Below are 21,398 nucleotides of genomic sequence, written 5' to 3'. Positions count from 1 at the left end.
ATTCAAAGTGCACTAAGAATACCCATATTACGTATTTGAAGCAAAAATGTCAGCAGAGGATCAACTTTCTCCGTTCAATTTGCGGCACATGGTGGGGTGCTCATCCGGGAGACCTCATAACGCTTTATAAAACAACAATTCTCTCTGTTCTAGAGTACGGCTATTTCTGCTTTCTCTCGGCAAGAAAATGCCACCTAATAAAATTGGAACGAATTCAATATCGTTGTCTGCGTATTGCCCTTGGCTGTATGCACTCAACGCATAACATGAGTCTCGAGGTTCTGGCAGGAGTAAAACCCCTCCAGAACCGTTTCTGGAAGCTCTCTCTCAGAATACTAATCAAATGCGGAGAGACGAACACACTTATAATTGCAAATTTTGAAGAAATTTTTGAGCTGAACACACAATCTCGATTTATGAGAATCTACCACCACTACATATCCTCGGATATGTGTCTTCCTTGTTATACTCCAGACCGTGCTCACTTCACCAATCGCAGTTCCTCAATTGAATATGATCTGTCCATGAAACAAGTGATTCACGGGATTCCAGATCAACTTCGAACTATTATTATCCCACGTATTTTTACTGAAAAGTACCAACACGTCAATTGCGTGAACAGATATTTTACAGACGGATCTCGTCTCAGTGGATCCACTGGCTTCGGTGTCTTCAATGAAAACTCTAGCGCCTTCCGCAAACTTCAGGAACCTTGTTCCGTTTATGTTGCTGAGCTGGCAGCAATCAACTTCGCTTTGGGGATGATTTCCAACATGCCCGCAGACCATTACTTCATCTTCTCGGATAGTCTCAGTTCTATTGAGGCTATTCGGTCGATGAAACCAAGTAGGCACTCATCTTATTTCCTTTCAAAGGTAAGGGAGCAGATGAGTGTGCTGGTCGAAAGATCATATATGATTACCTTTGTATGGGTTCCCTCACATTGCTCAATCCCAGGCAATGAGAAGGCGGACTCTCTCGCAAAGGTGGGCGCGCAGGAAGGCGAATTTTATGACAGGCAAATTTCACACGATGAATTTTACCATTTAGTGCGTCAGAGTACACTTTCGAGTTGGCAAACCGATTGGGACAATGGAAATCTTGGACGGTCGTTACATTCAATTATTCCTAATGTTTCTTCGAGAGCGTGGTTTAAAGGCTTGGGCTGAAGTCGTGACTTCATTCGCGTGATGAGTAGACTTATGTCCAACCACTACTCGCTAGATGCGCATCTCAATAGAATAAACCTCGTGGACAGCAACATATGTCGGTGTGGAAACGGTTACGACGACATCGATCACGTAGTTTGGCAATGTACGGATAATGACGCCGCCAGAGAGCGACTTTTGAATACCCCAAGGAAGACAACCCTATATTCCTATCAGAGACGTGTTGGGTACCCGCGATCTCTGCTATATGCAGTCGATTTATGTGTTTCTGCAAATGTCTAGTATAAGAATTTAATTCGTTTGTCTTTTGTCTTTCTTTAATAGTTTTTGTTTGTCTTGTCCCCCCGTCTCGATGAGTCTCATCGTCGCCCACTGGTCAGCATAGCCGGTCGAACTCCAGGCGAATCTAGAACCACACTACCATTCATACTGGCGACATCGCTTTGATGAGACAACGAAACCCTACCCTAAGCTCCTCCCCTTTTCCTATCCTTCGACAATGTACCCCTCTAACCTCGAGTAAGCCGCGAGTAATCGGCCCAACTCCTACTAGACATAGAATTAAGTGAATTTTGTTACAAACAAAGAACAATGAATTATCGGCTCCGTAAAGCTAACGCGATTGAGCCTTACAAATAAACGAACTAGATAAAACTCAAAGAAAGGCGATAATAGTAGCCGAGATTGCTGTAGGAGGTTTCCTCAAATTCCGTCACAACATAAACCGCCCACCAAATTACGCCAAGAAACTTTAAGCTCCATTCCGTCCTGGTACGTACTCGTCGTCTTCGAAAGGGATCCGCCGGATTCGTCGAACATCACGCCGCACGGTACCATTTGGGGTTCTGATAGCCACCACCCTAAACGTAGCCATCGGATCCAGGAAAGTGTCGACGATGCGGCCTATCGGCCACTGCTTTGGCTTTTCGTTGTCAGCGACCAACAACACAAAGTCCCCAACCGAAACATTCGGTGCTGGACGTTGCCACTTTGTCATACGTTGAAGAGATAAAACATATTCGGACTGCCACCGAGCTCTAAACTGTTGCGCGACTCGTTGAACGTACTCCCACCTGTTCAACGATCCGATACGGCGTTCCAACTGGTTGATCTCAGGAATAGCATTTAGTGGTCGACCGATGAAAAAATGTGCCGGCGTGAGAGGTTGAGGGTCGTTGGGATCATCGGAGACTGGAGAAATCAGCCGTGAGTTCATGCAGGCCGCCACTTGTGCGAGAACAGTACTCAATTCCTCAAACGTGAAACGAGCATCACCCCCGAGTTTGCCCAAGAATGCTTTCACCACCTTCACACCTGCCTACCAAAGTCCACCGTGGTGTGGTGATCGAGCAGGAATGAACATTCACTCAATACCCTTGTCGAAAAAGAAGTCTGCTACGTGAAGCGGGTGAAAGCAGCAATGAATGCAGAAGTGCTGAGATCGGACACTGCTTCAATATGCACGGCTCGGGTCGAAAAACAAATAAACAGTGCGATGTAACCCTTGCTCGGTACAGCGCCACGCATTCGTCGATCGATGATGTTGATTGGTCAATGCCGGTGGTGGAGAAAGGCGGATTCGGTTCCAGACGATCTGCAGGTAGCTGACCCATCAGCTGACGTAGTGGTACTGGTCTCACACGAACACATTCGACGAAAGCTCGGCAAATCTTCCGGGCAGCACTCGTTCCGCGAACAATCCAAAAACGACGTCGCACAGCTGCCAGTAAAGACTGTGGACCACAGTGAAACTGCTCGTGGTGGAGAATGAGTGCGGTGAGAGCTGAGTGACGAGGCAACAAGATAGGATGCTTCGTATCGTAGTTGAAATACGACAGCTGCAGTCTACCGCCCACCCTGAGGAGATGGTTTTCATCCAGAAACGGTTTCAATTGACGAAGCGAGCTGCTATTATTGACTTCACTGTTGTTTTCTAGTGGGTTGATCCCAGTTGGATTCCAGTAGTGCTGACTCTGGACATGTCGTACGTAAACTTGCAGGGCGTTATCGATTTCTTGTGGGGCTAGACAATTTGTTGTCCTGAGCTCTCGGTAACGAAAGCGCAGCATACGCGCCGTGATGCGCAGAAGAAGTTGAAGATTCGGATAGTACCTTTTTAGCATACCATCGAGAAAGAGGTTTTCATAAACAGCTAGATACGCCACTGCAGCCGACCGTTGCACTATGGGAAGTTCCCATACAAATAGGTGGCCAAAAATATGTCGATCTTTAAAACTGTTTTTTTTTGTTACCCTTCATGTGTGCGATAGCATTTTATAACTCATAACTCTTCAGTGAAATGGTTAAAATTAGGTTTAGTAGGGTAAAGTACGTCTTCATCAGTATTTATGAAAAGATCATTTTTTTTTCCTTGGATTTGTTTTCCGTCGATCTTGTTTTCCGTGCTGAGCACCAATGCCACCGACGCCAAGGAGCAGCTCCCACACCTGGACCCAAGGGCGTAGCCAGGTTTCGAGCTAGGGAGGGGCGAAAAAAAAAATACCATGGAAAATTTGGCCGAATGCCATTTCACCGAACGCCATTTCCTCGAAAGCCTTTTTGTTGCCGAGTTTAGGGGGGGGCAGTCGACCCCCCTGCCCCTATCTGGCTACGCCTATGCTGGACCCTACCTATCGACCCATCAACTCATGAACCGGGGACAATGGCTTTACTTCCCTGAACATCCCGGCGGCGCCGACTGGGATTGAACCCAGGCCTGCTGGGGTGAGAGGCAATCACGCTTACCACTGGAAATATCCATGTCTGGAGATATAAATGTTTTCAACAGCTCATTGATAGTTTGATGCCCGTATTTTGTCAATGAATGTGAAAAAACACTTTTTTTGTAAAATTTAGAGCCTATTCAAATATTACGTATCGTCAGAGAAGATACGCCCACGATTACCCCCTGAAATAACGGTACAAATGTATTACACAAAGAAAAAGTGCTTGATGAGGGATTGGAAGGTAAACCAGCACTCAATGTTTAGCGTTACGGACTATTTAAACTAGTCCCTTAAATAATACGTCGCAAATTACAATTCATAAATATCCTATGCATCTTATCAAATCAGTACCTCTACCGAACTTTTTTACCTTAGCTTACCGTGTATTAGCGAACAAATACGTTGACAAAGTATGATCAAAAAGGTAAAGGCAATAGTCATTATAAAATATTCTGAACTTTTCCTTTTCATTAATTAATAAATGAACCAGTCAAATCTCAAACATATAAAACAAATTGAAAATGTTAGAATAAGTATGTTGTAATAGATAGCATTTTTGTGTATTGAACAGAGTTATAAAAAAATAACAAAGAATAATAAAAAATGCACAAGGGAAAGATTTAATAAAAGTTTCATGAAGCATAAAGAAGATTAAATCATATTTTCATTAACGTTATCAGAAACTGTGGTCTCGAAATCGAAATCTTCTGCAAAATCTTCGTTTATGTCTGCTACATATTCCATTATTTCGTGTAACTCGTTTCTTTCTTCAGAGTTGTTCTCCACATTTGTTTCTCCATAGCTGTCGGGATCATCGAATACAAGGAAATTCTTCACAATTTCTGGCAGTTCAAGGGTATTTCTGCCCTTGAGCCTCTTTCCTGGAAGGAAAATTGTATCAATATGTTGTCAGGATGTTGTTTACTTTATACGTACCAATCGAAATTGAACTTATTAACGGATCTGAAGAATTCATTGCACGAATGAAGACATCATATAAGTTATCTTCCCGTGATGTTTTCCTGGCATGAATTTCTCGATCTCTTCGATAAAATTTGTTACGACATTCGGAAGCCTCTTCTCCTATCATGCCAACAGGTGCAGGAGAATAAATTATAACTTCTCCGCAATGTGCAAGTACTTTGTGTACCGATGCTGGAATTTTGTACCATGCATAACAGCGAAGGTAATGGCGGTATGTTTCTCGAGCATATACGTCTACTTTTTGCGGGTTTACTGGTTGTTGACAGTTGATAGTAATCAATATATTTCTGAATCTGACAACCAAGTCATGGTCTATTTCCAGAATGCTGCTAAGCAGTTCAGTATCCGAGAAAAGTCTTCGACAAACATTCCCGGTTGTGCTGTTTCCCGATCCTCCTGCTCTTGGCTCATCAACCCGCACGCCAAATGATTCGTAGAGCTTCTTTGTAACTTCTTGTTTTCGTTTTTGATACACCTCTCTAAACCAAGGTTGCAAAGACTCATTTCAGCTAAAACAATGTTTTCCTAAATTATGAAATAATTAGATGCCATGATCAAATTTTGAATTGGTAGGATACAAGAAGAGGTTGCAAAGAATGTGTTTGACATATTAAACCTGTTTATTTCACTTCATGAGAGTCACAATCAGCGATTTTTCACAAACTCACTCACTCACTCACTCACTCACTCACTCACTCAGCGATCTGCAAATCGCTGATTGTGACTCATAGAAAGCAAAATTTACAGGTTTTATGTTTCCAACGCATACTTTGTAACCTCTTCTTGTAAGTTACAAGTAAAACATGCCATCATACCATCTTTTGGTTTTATTATTCCGAAAAACATTATTTTAGCTGAAATGAGTCTTTGCAACCTTGCTCTAAACTCTTTTGTGACCCGCCATTGCTTGAATTGAATTCTGTATGAAATGTGAAGTAAGCATTCCAAAAACCTCATCCAGGCGTGTAATGGTGAAATTCCATACTGCAATGTCTCCAATCTTGACGAGAATCCTTTTTCAAATTCACTTTCATCGTTCATTTTATTTGGCGATGCACCACAAATAGGGCAACATTGCATTGAAGACGTGCCGGTTATAAAGGTCAAAATGTTTCCATCAATCATACTCATAACGAAGTCGAATAAAACTGTGACTGATTTTTCGTCAGATAATTCAACTTGAACTGGCTTAAGATTTCTGAATTCTAATTCAACTTCCTCTTTCGTTTTAAGTACAACTTCTTTGCTCTCTTTTATAAACTCCAATATTATTGGTCGACAAAACCGGACGCTCTGAGGCATTTGATTGAACCAAAAGATTTTGTTCGAATCATTGCTCAGTGAAAGCCGAATTGGAGTTGTGGCAGTAGCTAATAAATCTTCATCTGTTAGTGCTTGCTTCTGACTACAACTTGGAAAGTGTTGGTGGTATTGCGAGTGCCCAGAAGATCCATCTAATCCCCATGTACTGAGAAGAATCAATTCTACATTTTCAGGTCGTTTGAATCCAAGTATTCGATCATTTCAGCTTGTTGCATCACAATCAACCGTTTAACTGTATGTTCCATGAGATCTTGAGGGTTTGCCTTCATTGAAGAAAATAGATAAATATATCGAAATACCATTTAAACAGTTTATATATAATATAAACAAATGAATAAATATTTTATTGGGCAGTTTTCTGTCTTTAAGATCCTCGTGATCTTAATATCATCATTTTAAAAATGTTAAATAACTGTTTTAGGGATAAAATCTCCTATTAATTAATAACTATTTTAGGAATAAAATCTTCTCTGAAATAGTTATTTATTAAATGTATGTAGGAAGATGCAAAAACATATTTTATCAAGCAGTCGCACTTCAGTAAAACGATTAAAAATTACCTTAATTTTTTTAGCTGTTATTTCAATCGCATTCACAGGTGGAGCACAAATGGCTTTCATCTTTCGAATACTCCAGTAGCTTGGGAATCGTGCAGGATCTGCACTATGTATGTTTTCATACTGCAATTTCGAAAATCCATTATCGATGAAGAAGGTAAACGCTTCTTCCGCTGACATCAAACCACGGTGCTTTTTCAACTTAACAAACATGCTATGCGCGTTGTTTTGATTCTTCAGGATGTGGCCAAGAACGTTCATTAGATTGAATTGCTGATTATTGAAGGCTGTTCTTCTTGCAATCATCAGAACTTTCTCGGATGAATCCGATTTCCGATCAACTTCATTTGCGATTAGACGACGTTTACTTCTATCGCTAAGTTCTGAAAACTCTTTCTCAGGTCTTCCACGTTTACTGGACGAGGCAGAATCTTCGATGCCATCCTTTTGTATGAATTCGTCGATACCAAACGATGTATTGAGCCACACTTTATTAACCCGATCGAACTTTTCTTTCTGTCTGTTTGCACTTCTCCACTTTTTAACGAATTTAGTGTAAACGTTTCTTATTTTACACCGTAGAATTTCTTTTTTTGACTCAATTATTTCATAAGTTTGACAAATTTCTTCGAATGTCGTCGTAACTTTGTCAACCATTCGTTGCTTAAAATCATACGATCCAACGATGTCCATATATTTCAATGCCATTTTCACAATATTAAATACATTCACTTTAACCTACTTTTCAAACAGAATTCTGCAATGTTCGTTCAGCTGCACTTGTTGACAGTTTGTAGACAGTGGTGATGATGGATAAGGCGAGTAAAACAAAACCAAAATAAACACACCAAAATAAAACAACCTATTTTAGGTAAAATAAATAATCTTAAGTAGGAAAAATTTCACCTTCGGCAATTTCTTTGCCAGGGAGGTAAACAAACTTCCTGAGCACTACATTTTGGCCAAAAGATGAAACGTTGAACTGATGATTATCATGATGTACCCTTACATAAAAAAAAGCATGTACGCTATCGACTTATTTGTAATCCATCCGGTGTTTGATGAATGAAAACATAAAATTTTCAATTGGTGCTTTCTCGAGATAGAGCAAGTAAGTGCAGATGCAACTTTTGCTGAAAGTTAGCACTAGGATTGTACTTTATTCTCTTATGAACAGTTGAGCGAACCGAGGTGGACTTTTTTATTGCGACATGATTTAGTCTTGAAAAATCGTAATTTTTTGGTATTTTTTCATGTGACTATTCAAAAATTTGATCGATTTGTAATGTTGATAACGCCAATGGAAAGCTTAGATTTCAAGCTTTAAAATGGTATGTTTCAATATTTTTACATTACTGTATAGCATATGGGAAACATAAGATGAAAAATACGCTTGATTTCTATGATTTTCCGCTTTTTTCAACTTTGGCAGCATGTATCTTCCGTTAGCCACAATATTATGTTGAAATATTTTCAGCTTGTCTTAACTAGAGTATGTACTCTCAATTGGCATATCAATATGTGAAATTAAAAATAGTAAATTTTTATATTAATGGCCACCCTTCTCCCCATAGTGCGTCGTTCTCTTTCCACTTGCCGCTGCTGGGCGACATCGAGTGTCGAGATGGGTAGAGTTTCCTGACTGTTGGTTGTCCCACTCCAGCTTGGACCATGTCACCAGAGAGGATTGTTGATTATTTGTTCTGGTAGAGCACCACGTGAAATTAAAATCGGCCGGGTTGTTATGTGTATCTACGTGCTGCCAGTTGATTGCAGGGAGGAGAGTTGTGATCTCTGCCACCCGGTTGGCGACAAACGTTTTCCACCTCGAAGCACCACCGTAGATCCAAGCCAATGCTACCGTGGAATCCGAATGAGCCCTTATTTCGTGGAAGGGCAATGAGATTGCTGTCATTACGTTCGCCATCAGTCGAGCTAGAATCACCGCCGCACACAGCTCCAAGCGGGGCAACGTTGTTCGTCCATTGCCGATAGGTGCTGTCTTGGATTTCGCACAAAGCAAATGCGATGATATGTTGCCGCATTCGTCAGCAGCCCTAATGTAGACGCACGCACCCATGGCTCGCTCGGATGCATCACTGTAGCCGTGCAGATAGATGCGAGATGCGTTTCGCATGCCGATCACTCGACGGGGTATCTGTAATAAGTTGAGATCGGAAAGGCTTTGCACAAATATCAACCAATTTTGAACTAACTCACCGGGAGGTGTTTCGTCCCAATCCACCAATTGAAAACCATCTTCGCTTTGATGACGATCAGAGCCAGTAATCCAATTGGATCGAAGATGCTGGCGATTTGCGAAAGCATGGTCCGCTTTGTGGGCTGAAAGATCTTGTTCGTAGTGTTTGAGAACTGCCAGTGGATGCCGAGGGCCTTGATGGTGCGGATATCGTTGAGCTCGATTGGTAATTGCATTTATATGTCTTCTGCTGGGACATCCTCAAGAACCGCAGCGCTGTTTGAGGCCCACTTCCGCAGGTAGAAGCCACCCGAGGCGAAGATCGTTGTCAATTGCTGTCGCAGTAGTATCGCTTCTTCTTCGGAGTCAGCGCCCACCAAAACATCGTCCACGTAGATGCCCTTATCTGCCTTCCCAACCGCCGTCGGATACTGCTGCCTGTGTGACTCTAACAGCTGCTGCAAGCATTTCGTGGCCAAATATGAAGCGCTCTTTGTCCCATATGTAACGGTGTTTAGTCGATATTCACACACGGGGTCGTCGTTTGACCATCGCCAAAGGATCCACAGAAAATCGCTATCAGCGAGTTTGATCATCCGGTACATTTGTTTTATATCGCCAGTGAACACAACTACCGGAAAGCGAAACCGGAGAAGAATGTTGACTATTGAGTCCTGTAGCACTGGGCCAGCCATGAGCACATCATTAAGGGATATGCCACTGGTGGTCTTCGCGGAGGCATCAAACATGACGCGGCATTTCGTGGTGGAACTAGATTCCTTAAACACACGATGGTGATGCAGGTAGATGGCACCTCTCGGAGCTGGATAATCGGTGAGTGTCATGTGTCCAACTTCACAGTACTCGCGGAGAAAAGCATGGTACTCTTGCTTGAGGTGAGGGTTTCGTTGCAATTTTCGCTCGATGTGACTCAAACGCTTTTCAGCCATTTGTCTGGAATCACCAAGTAGACTCGGAGAGTGCAGAAACGGCAAACGCACAATGTATTTCCCGTTGTCGTCTCAAACAGTATGCTTGTGGAAGTGATCTTCGCAACGTTTTTCCTCCTCGCTGAGATGGGGTACAGATGTAGCATATTCATCCAACTCCCAGAAACGACGCAACTGTTGGCTAAGGCTATCATCGGAGGTAGATAATAAACACGTTGAAGCCATCGTGTGTGATGAAACCGTTTTACCTCGATAGCGACCAGCAACCACCCACCCTAACTTGGTGTTTTGCAAGGTGGGAAGTTGGTCGTCAGAACTGAGGGAGATTTTTCCAGGTTCGAGCAGCTGGAAGAAAAGTTCGATACCAAGTAGTACGTTGATCTTACCGGGGCGGTGGAATAGTGGATCGGCCAGGGTGATAGATGTTCGTCGATGTTCGCTGGTTTGACAGGACGCGTTTTGTGATTTTATCGAGCACCATGCATGGGACTGTGGTGCGATAGTCCGTGCATCGGGATGCTACGATGATTTGCACGCATTTGTCTGCATGCGCGGGCGTAAATGAGATGCCTTCAAGGTCCATATCTGCTACAACAAGTCGAGACCAAGTTCGTTGCAAAGAATCTTGCTGATAAAACTCACTTGAGAAGCGCAATCCAGAACAGCGCGACAAGCGTGCGGGCGACCGTGTTTATTTAATGGATTAATGGATACGGTGGCTAGCAGAACATTGGATGCGTCGAACTTATCAGTGGAATCGAGGGCCGAAATCAGAGATTGGGCGGCCGGACCACTGCTAGTGTGAACAGCATACGATGTTGATGGATCTTGTTGATAGTTTGGAGGCACTAATGCAGCGTGCAGCAAGGTGTGGTGTAGTGAGCCACATTTCCGACAGTTTCCAGATCTGCATGTTTCACCTGCATGCTTCTTCAGGCAATTGCTGCAAAGGTTTTGAGAGCTGACCGCAGAGAGTCTTTCCTCTGAGCTCATATGGATGAACTTACCACACAGATAGAGTGGATGGGGCGATTTGGCACAGACGTCGGAGTTTGGAGATGTATTGGTGGCGACGAATGCTGTTGCTCTTTTATATTGTGGTTTCAAAGGAGGCTTGTAGGTAGCAACGGTTCGTTGTTTGATAGGCTGTGCAGATTTCAAAGCAAAACTGCGTGAATTTATGAACGTGAGGAAAGCTTTTAGGGTGACGTCATCTGCGGACACATCAGAAACCTTTTGATACCAAAGCTGCTTGGTTTCCGAGTCCAATTTATCGATGAGTATGAATAGTAGCCACGTATCCCGATCCTTTCTTTGCATGGCTTGAAGAGCTCGAACAACCTCGTCGGAAAAGTAGTGCAATGAACGCAACCCTGAATCAGACGGTGACGTCATGGCTTGCTGGTTGAGAAAGCGTTCAATGTGCTTGTGAGCTATCTCGAGTGGTTTGTCGTAGCGGGATTTAAGCTTTTCCAAAGCTGGAGTATAATTTGCATCCTCAATTTTTAGGTGGGATATGAGCGATGCCGCCTCTTCCGGAAAGATTGGTTTTTAAGAAATACAATTTCTGGCTATCCTTAAGCGATGGATTTTGATCAACCATGCTTCTGAATAGATCAATGAACGATTGCCAATCGAGATAGTTTCCAGTAAACACAGGCAAGTTCATGCGTGGCAGTTTGAGATTCGACAGCGGTATGGGGACATGGGCAGTATCGAGAGCAGCAATAGATGTACTCGCGCCAGCAGTCATTCTACCCGACATCATACGGAGTAGCTCAGCTTGCTGATGTGCAAATTGATTTATAACATCACTCTGCGACGGAGATCGCTCTTCTTGGCTGCTATCGCGACTTTGCACCACTTTCAACACTTTGGTAAGCAGGGTTACTTCCACTCAATTGCTATAAAAAATGTTTTTTTGAAATTATGTAATCATGAAATAGTTTAATGCTAATTAGTACTTGTAAGTTACAAGAAGAGGTCATGAAGTATATGTTTGACACATACAATCTGTCAATATTGCATTCAGTGCGCCACAATCAGCGATTTTACGACTCGTGAGCGCTCACTCTGAGTGAACGCTCACGAATCATAAGATCGCTGATTGTGACGCTCTCAAAGCGAAATTGACCGATTTTATGAGTCAAACACATAGTTTATACCCTACTTACAAGTGCAACATAGCATTATAACATCTAATGATTGCATAATTCCCGAAAATATTTTTTTATAGCAAGTGAGTGGAAGCAACCCTGTTGGTAAGACGATTTTTCAAACCGATATAGGTTTTTTTTCGAAACGGCACTGCTGCTGAACAGCATCTTCATACATTTCATCATCTTCACTAGCGTCCAAAATTCTTTTGTACACTGAACAATAGACTGCCCAAATATCACCGAGTACCTCAAGCTCGGTTTGCACCTCGGTTTCTTCAGTCGCTTCTGGCTCCAGTTTTACCACCATTTCCGACACGCGCTTGATCCGTGGATCAAGTGATTTTCTCTCACGGATAACTTTTTCCATTATTGGAAATCATGTACATACACTAGGTCGACTAGGGTGCCTTTTATTCTCACAAAGAGTTAGTTCGATCACTTTGTCACGGATTGGCAGTACCACCAATGGCCGTATAAATTGGCGGGTGACGAGGCCAACACACGCGACACAAGCTGATCGACACTGCGCGATTCACGACGTGAATTTTCGCGAAATCCGGCTCGAAGGACCATATGATTCTGTGAGCTCTAAGAAAAAAGCACCGGGAGAACTACTGATTTCGGTTCGGATGGATAAACTACGCGAGACTTGTTTAGGTTATCAAATTCAACTGTATCTATATTTCAATTATCTGCCTTATATATCTCATAGTAGTTGGAAACAATTAGCGGGTATACAAAGGGGATACAATTTGCATATTGGAGATGGGAAGAGAGACAGAGCCTTTGCAAACTCAAAGAAAGGCGATAATAGTAGGCGAGATCGCTGCAGGAGGTTTCCTCAAATTCCGTCACAACAACCCCTATGCGTCCATGTTTTCATCGCATGCCTTGTAAATGCTTTATAAACGACGTATTAGATTCATTATTCCACAACACTGGTTCAGTCTAACAACAAGACAAAATCAGTAGAGTAGCGGTTACCGTTTCCGTTTTCCAAGTAGAAGGTCGTGAGTTCAATCCCAAGCTCAACCCTTTTTTAATTGTGTTCTAAATCGTAATAATCGATTAATAAATAACCCAGCATCTTTTTTTGGAAATTGGAGGGGTGAAGAGGTAGAATTGGTCTAATGTAAAACAACGATGAATGAATTAATGATTCCCATTGGACCTTGGGACAATCGGGAGTGCTGATAGGTATTCAGTTTCAAGCAAGCTTTTATTGAATGATGAGCAGCCTATATGATGAATTCTAGGATAGCTCAGATGGCAAGGCAAGCGGCTGGTGATCGGAAGGTACATGGTTTTAAATCCATGCAAAACGGACATGTATATTATGAAATAAAATTTCTAATATCTGCTTCGTCAGAAATAATGAAAACAATCACTACAGAAAAAAAGGCGTTCTTTATTTTGGAGTTATTTTTCTTGCAGATGAATAATCTTTTAATAAATGTATAATAGTGTCTAATTTAAATGTTACTTCACATGATAATCCAGCGTATACATCATCGCTGTTTAAGGAAGCAAGATGTCCAATAAACGTTGAATAATAAAAAAATGATCGAATAAGCTCTGTTACACCTCATGTAAGTCAAATAAAAGCTTCTCGACATACCTTAACCAACACCATGTTGGTACAGAAGTTATCATTAAAAATTGTACAAGTATTATTAAGCATACAGTTGAATAAAATCGTCAAGAAGTAATTTCTTCAATAGGCGATTGTTTGTTGAGTTATTTGTTTGGGACAGTGTAACGCTGTGCGTTTGTTTTCAATTGAGTTGGCGGTAAAGATTGTGGAAAAGAATGGAATTTGTAAATATTAGGGATGAGTTGTATAAGTTGTAAATATTAGGTAACGTGTATTGTAATATAGGTTGTAATCTTGTCCGAAGAAGCTGGTATGTGTCTAAGCTATGTTTTACATTTAGCTTTGTATATACATTTGTAAGGTTTTATAGCAAGCTAGCGTTTTTTATGGAACAATAAATAAGATGGCTAAAGAGGAGAATTGCTAAATACGCGAAAGAGATAGGATTCAAATGAACACATAAATAAGATGGCTAATCGACATATGTTTTCGCGCCATATCCGATCCTTTTATCTTGAAGAAAACCTGTGGTTTCTTGGGGAACAAAACTTCTAATCTCGTCCATTTCGCTAACGAATCGGCTGGAAAGCAGATGTGTGTGACGCGGTTTTTAAGTTCGTAAAGTGGACTCTGTGAAAGTAATCTACGTACTCTAAGGTGATTAGTTTAAAAGGAGTTAATTGAGCCAGCTCAGTGATTTAACGTGTGGTTTTTTTTGTACGTTTAGGTCAATTGTACTATTCTGCGTTTTTAGTGTTTTATCGTACAAAAAGGTAATTTGTAAAACTTTTAAACATTAGCATTTTTGTAATTTCGTGTTTTTCGCGTTGGACAGCTCGTTCAACGGGCTTTTTTGTACGGGCTGGATTTTTGACGAGTTCGGCAGTCATCATCGCCGGAACTTTGGCTTCGTGGTGTCATCAAAGCCACATTTTTCGTCCGTGAAGGACGGATCAGACCCGTGTGCACAGCGAAGGCCCGCCTCTCGTAGGTAGTCAAACGGAGGAGAGTGAAGACGTTAAATTTCTGCTTAGCGAATTGTTTCCCGACGATCGCCAAAAGCCGTCGGTAAGGTACCCATCCCGTTACAACTCCGGGGACCGTGACATTCGAGAGCTCGGACCGTAGGAGTACGAAGCCAATCGCGTACCTCGGTTCGGATTTCAACCAAAGAGGAGAGGATTTCATTCCATCTCGGGCGGTCAAAGCGGAAACACAGTACGCGAAGCCGTGCGACGGTACGTTGGTCTCTCTCTTCCACGGAGTGAATCTCCCGGGAAAAGCTCGACTCCGTTGATGCTCAGCTCTCTAGAAAGAAAATCGGAAGCCTTCCGTCCAGCCGCCTCTGCACCTCTAATTTCGGCCATACCGCACACGGGTCACTTTTCGTCGCTGCACGCCATTTCCGCAGCTAGATCGGCGCCATTCTGAGACCGCCGCCATCATCACAGGTCATCGGAAGGTGGACAGTCGCCATCGCTAGGACCTTGGTAAGGTCTCCGGCCGCCATTATCGCTCCATCCGTCGCCATCACCGATCCATCCGTCACCGTTGCATCGCATCGCATCGCATGCCACGGAACCTAAATCCTGCGCAGGTATGTCCGTATTCTTGTTTTCATGGCCATGAATTTAGTTTTTCCGTTGTTATCGGGTTTGCCCAACACAACACGAATGTAATTATCAAATAGGGGAAAAGTTCTCTTCGGCAATACCTTAACCTATTATCGTCAGGGGGGTAAACAACGTCCTTGAGAGCTCAATTTTGGCATGTGGATACATTGTATTTCAGAGCAACTATTGGCCAAATTTGAGTGCTCTAGGACTTTGTTTACCCCCCTGACGATAATAGGTTAAGGTATTGCCGAAGCCAACTTTTCCCCTACGTGAATATAGTTTGAATTGGTTGTTTTTTTTGTTGTAAAGTACATATATAGTTTTCCTTCATACCGTTGCGTCTCTTAGCTGGTTTCATACGTCACTGTGTATTCCATTCGTAAGATCTCTCTCTATTCATACATATTTGTTTTTAACCCGATTCGTTGTGTTTATGCTGATAGAGCTTAGCATTTTGGATCCTTTCGGGGTTGCAGGTTTTTCGTGATAAAAGGAAGTGCGGATAAAAGTGTTCATTTGATCTCAGGCGTTAGCGAAAATTCGGGGTTGATTCGTTGAGGTACTTCGAGAATCGCACCGTACGGGAATCCTCTGAGATTTAGTCTCAAAGTGTCGGGAAAGTTTAACACGACCGGTGGTCTCTCTTCGTGAGAGTGGCGCTTAAGCCACCGTGTTTACAATTATCTCAGGAAATTTCCCGCACGGTTACAACAGAAATCTACTGAGACCAGTTATTCGATCTATTGTGGAATTCCTTGTGTCCTTAGTTTAGTGTATGTCGTATTACTCCGTCACTATTGAGAAATGAAGAAGAAATCGGTTTTGATACAGCTGTCATTCTTGCCTTTATCGCAAGGATCCGACTATAATTGTAAGGTCCCGCTCTTTATACCCTTGGATGTGTTGGAATACCCTCCAAAGGCGTGTCCCTTTGTCAGTCAAAAACGGATTCCTTAGCAACAAAATTCAGCAATAAAAACGTTGTTATCGTGCATAAGAATCCTAGTCTTAACCACTTCAAACTAGAGAACAGTGAATAAAAGATTAGGAATCACGCAGATGAAAAATAACTACCTAACTCATTTTTTCCTTGTTTTAAGATCATCCTCGGTGGACAAAGCCGAGTCTTTTCACTATCAACAAGGCATTCAAAGTAAAAAGGACTAAGATGTGTTCCTTTGATTACAAAACAATTCTGATCCCCTTGTTTGAAGTAGTTCGGACTAGCCTTCGGGGGTAGATCTTAATGCCAGTAACGTACCACGAAAAGGTAATCTATCAGGCGTTACTTGGCAGTCTAGTACTATAGACTCGCTGAAGTTTTTGATGGCAGCTGGGTTTTGGGCATTACCCGTTGTACGTGATGTGAAGATGGCTAATTATGGTGTTTTGTACCTAACATTCTCCCAGACCAGCATTTTGTTGAAATTTTAGAGAACTCCTGGATTCGAGTTATTTATGTATTAGGGTGGGTAACCGTTATATGGAAAAACGCATTTTTGACCCCATCAAGCAAGAACAACCTTTTTTGTTTCCATTTTGGGGTCATAAACAACTGTAAAAAAATTGGGGACGATTGGTTGTAACCCGGTTTTCCGCATTGCGTTTGAAGTTTGTATGGGGAAACCATATTTTTTGCATTTTCATCCCTAGAGACCATAATTTATTTAAAATGTAGTCCAGGAAGTGCCTAACAATTTTGTCTTATGAAATTCGATGCTAGAATATTTCTAATAAAGTTATTGGTGTTAAAATATTTATGGTTTGAATTAAATTGCAAAAACACATTTTTCTGCCAACACTGCCGGTGTACCAATGGACGTTCCAAACTGAAATAATTTCGGAGTTTCTTATCATATAAATTTGATAATGTTGACACGAATTATTCAAAAAACAATTGCTCTGTCTCATATGCGTAGTTGGAGTAGGAGAGGACCTTATTAAACACTTTCCCCCCCTTGACTCATATCAATGTAGTAAAGTTCTCTCTCTTACGAGCTCAATCTCTGTACATGCCATGTATCTTTATGACAGTCGATTTGTGATTTCCCTCTCATGGACTACAAAATACAGTACATGTACTGCAAAATATGTCAGGCACCTCTGTATATGCATTAAGATTTACATCCATAAATTTTTTTCATCAAAACGACGGGAAATTTTTTTAGAGGGCGTGGCTTCGAAATTTATTTGTTGTGCAGAAAATGCAAGAAGGAGGAACTTCGGATGTTAATCTAAATTCATATTTAGTGCAAGCTTCTGCATTTTTTTTTTCCATCAGACGTCACTACTGTTGTTGGCGGTGACATATATCGGAAACTACACATAAACTGCTTTCCGTTAATTGTTCACAGAGGACAGTGCAGTGCAAAACATGTCTGGTAGCTCTATATATGCATCTAGATTAACATCCGTAGTCCCTCATTTTTAACACATTCTGCACTCAAAATAGTTCACCCTTCACAGGATTTCCTGCCGAATTTTATGAATGGGGCGGGACAGAAAGTACCTTTTTGCAAAATAGGATATCAATCAAAATGCATAAATAGAGGTACCAGACACGTTTTGTAGTGTCATGTACTTTATGTTGTACTCGGTGAGAGGGAAATCCCAAATAGAGTGTCATCAAAATACATGGCATGTTGAGAAATTGAACTAGTGAGAGCAAATTTTCTCTCTCAAATTTGAATTTTTTGGCTCTCGGGGACTGGTAGTAAATCAGGTAAAACTGTACACGGAGAACAAATTATAGCAGACGCAATTATTTTTCCGGTCAAAATAACTATATTGTTCAATTATTTATGTTAAATGCTGTATAACAGTGTACAATGCTGAATAAAACAGGATGTCGAATTATGTGCTGAAAAAAGCTCATTGAGATCGATAGATGCGCCTTTATTCCGCCGTTTGCTCAGATATGATTAATTTACTTGTTAAAAACTTTATAAACGTTAACCGTCTTCCTGATTCAGAACCAGAAGTTTGATCTAATAACACATTGTATAAGTGTAATTTGCACATACATTGTCGCTTTAATTTGACTGTTTTCAATTGCTTTAATAAAATGCTTTATTAGACGTCAAATAATTGTTTTGTAGCTCCATTATTAGATTTCATTGCATTGCTTTACAATATTGTGAATACAGTCAGCAAAATAGCTCTTATACCACTATGCGTCCATGTTTTAGTTGAATGCTTTGTAAATGCTTTATAAACTACGTATTAGATTCATTATTCCACAACACTGCCCAAAAAACAATTCAGAGTCACAAATAAGCATATAGATTGAATAAATGCTTTATAACAGTGTACAATGCTGCATAAAACAGGTTGTCAAATTATGTGCTCAGAAAACCTCATTGAGATCGATAGATGCGCCTTGATTCCGCTCATTACTCTGATTTGAATAATACACTTATTAAAATATTTACAAGCGATGACTGTCTTCCTGATTGAACACCAGAAGTTTGATCTAATAACATACTGAATAAGTGTAATTTTCACATAAATTGACGCTTTAATCCGACTGTTTCAATGGATTTAATAACATGCTTTACTATACGTCAAATAATGGTTTTCTAGCTCCATTACTATATTCCATTGCATTGCTTAACAATATTGCTGAAACAAGGTGAATACAGTCAGCATAATAGCTCTTATACCACTATGCGTCCATGTTTTAATTGCATGCTTTGTAAATGCTTTACAAACGGCGTATTCATTCATTATTCCACAACACTGCTTCAGGCTAACAACAAAACAAAATTGGTAGCATAGTGGTTACCATTTCCGCTTTCCAAGTAGAAGCTCGAGAGTTCAATCCCAGCCTCAACCTTTTTTTTATTTATTTTCTACGCCTTATTAATTTAAATCGTAATCATAAATCGTATTACTCAGGACAACCAATTCATAGATCTATCGAAAAGAATACACCCAACCGGTGGATGTAAGATTCGCTTACAATTATGTGGGATTCATCATCAGAGGATGTAAGTGGAGACCGCATGAACCGAGGATGCGATATACCTAGCTGCGGTCCGATGTAAGAAAATTGGAGACCGAAAAATGTGGAGTGTATTAGTGAGTGAGATTAATTATGTCGAAAAAAATAGAAAAAAGGTTGCCGACTGGACTCGAACCACGGACATTGCATCTATAAGACCTGTGCTTCCTCCACTGCTCTCTCCATGCTTCTGAATGTGGTAAGCCTAAAAGCAAACATGAAGCGCTCATTTTCTCGCATGCTCGACTTCGTATGCTTTTTCTGCTGGAGAGATTCGAGACAAGTGTGTGCGTCGTTCTACAATGTTCTACAATGTGCGTCGTTCTACAAGCTTACTGGTATAGTCGAAAGCGTAGATGGAACACGAAATAAAAAAGACAAAAAACCATTACATTGCCTGCATGGTCAATTCCTAACATTCGTTGCGATGTTCATGAACAGAGGATGATAGGAACTGGAACTAACATTCATTGTAATAGATTTTTGGTTTGCGTGTAGCATCCTTTCCATCGAAATGAGAGAGATGGAGAGGTAACGTTGGTCTAATGTTAAACAACTATGAATGAATTAATCATTTTCACATCTCCTTGAATTAGCTAGAGTTACGGCTGGAAGTGCTGATAGGTTTTCAGATGCAAGCTTTTATTGTTTATTTAGCTGCCCATGTGATGTAATCTAGGATATTGATAGCAAGGCAAGCGGCTGGTGATCGGAAGGTCATGGTTCGAATCCCATATAACGACATGTGTGAGTATGTATGTATGTAATCGATTTTCTAGATCTTGTGTTGGGTGCATGCTTCGACAGAAATAAATGACATAACAATCATTAACGAGAACACAACCCTGCTCTTCTGTACCGTTCTTATTTTCGGATTAATTATCCCGTAGTTGAATAATCGTTTAATATAAATGTATAATAGTGTCTTATTAAACATTATTTCACATGAGAATCAAGCGTCTATATACACCTTTATACCATCGCTGTTTAAGGAAGTAATGATGTCTAATAAACCCTGAATAATCAAAAATTTGATCGAATAAACTCTGTTACAACTCTTGTAAGTCGATTTAAAGCTTCTAGACATACTTTATTCAACACCAAATATTTCGATGTTGTGGTTGAATAAATTCTCCAGATTTGTGTAAACAAAGCCTGAACAGAAGTTATTATTAAAAATAGTACAAGTATTATTAAGCATGAAGTGGAATAAAATCGTCAAGAAGTCGTTTCTTCAATAGGCAATTGTTTGTTGGGTATTTGAATCTATAAGGTAGATATGATTGAGTTGACGGTCAAATTAATGTTGGAGTAACTATGGGTTTCTTTCAAACAACAATATTATCCATGTGAAAGTAACTATTAGAATTGTTATCTTAAGTTAACGAATTTGTTTTCCGTGTATGGGGAAAAATAATTTTTATTTAATTGTAGCTTGTTTAACAATAATACCCGGGCAAAAACTTAACGGTTAAGTCCCTAACTAATTTCTTTAGGTTGCCGTTAACTTTTTTTGACCTGAATATGCACCGAAAGCGAATTATTCCCACTTCTCTCAATTTTTATATGGGAATTTTTATCACTTCTTACCCTTGTTCCTACCAACGTAACAGCGCCATCTCTGTGGGAAATGGTCGGACGATATAATTAATTGAATTTTCAGTTATCTAATCTTAGAATAGAAAGTTTAGAGTTATTGATCTCCTATCAACACTCAAAATTCTCGCTCCGCAGAGCCACTCTCTGTGTTTTTACACTTGAGAGCGCTCTTGAGTGTACCTTCAGTAAAAACAAAGAGTATGGCTGAACGGTGTGGAAATTTGAAGATTTTATACGAAATTATTCATTCTAGCAAAAACTTGATTATACGCTGCAGTCTATTGTAAGAACTGAAATTACAGTTGTTTTAAGAAAACATGCAGAGGATGTATGAAATGGATCGTTATATTCGATGTGTATGCCATGTTTTTTGTGTGTAGACGTGCATCACTATTAAGAATCCAAAAACTGAAAACAAATAATTTGATTAGATTGGCTCTGGAGCGAGTTCAATAGAGATAGATTCTTCGTTTGGCGTTGATTCAACACACTGACTGGTGGAAATGCTAAGTAAAATT

At 40.7% G+C, this 21,398-nt stretch overlaps 1 protein-coding gene across 1 annotated transcript in view; it reads right to left on the bottom strand.

Annotated features, from left to right (window-relative positions):
- Positions 1–21,398, bottom strand: part of LOC135710983 (hemicentin-1-like) — a 277,039-nt gene that overhangs the window by 30,514 nt on the left and 225,127 nt on the right. The gene's annotated exons all lie outside the window — the stretch shown is intronic.

The sequence above is a fragment of the Ochlerotatus camptorhynchus genome, unplaced genomic scaffold (assembly GCF_037179485.1).
Source record: "Ochlerotatus camptorhynchus isolate MF236.1 unplaced genomic scaffold, CSIRO-AGI_Acam_v1.1 ptg000412l, whole genome shotgun sequence".
Lineage (NCBI taxonomy): Eukaryota > Metazoa > Arthropoda > Insecta > Diptera > Culicidae > Ochlerotatus > Ochlerotatus camptorhynchus.
The sequence above is the reverse complement of the archived record's forward strand: the minus strand, read 5'-3'. Positions and strand labels throughout refer to the sequence as shown.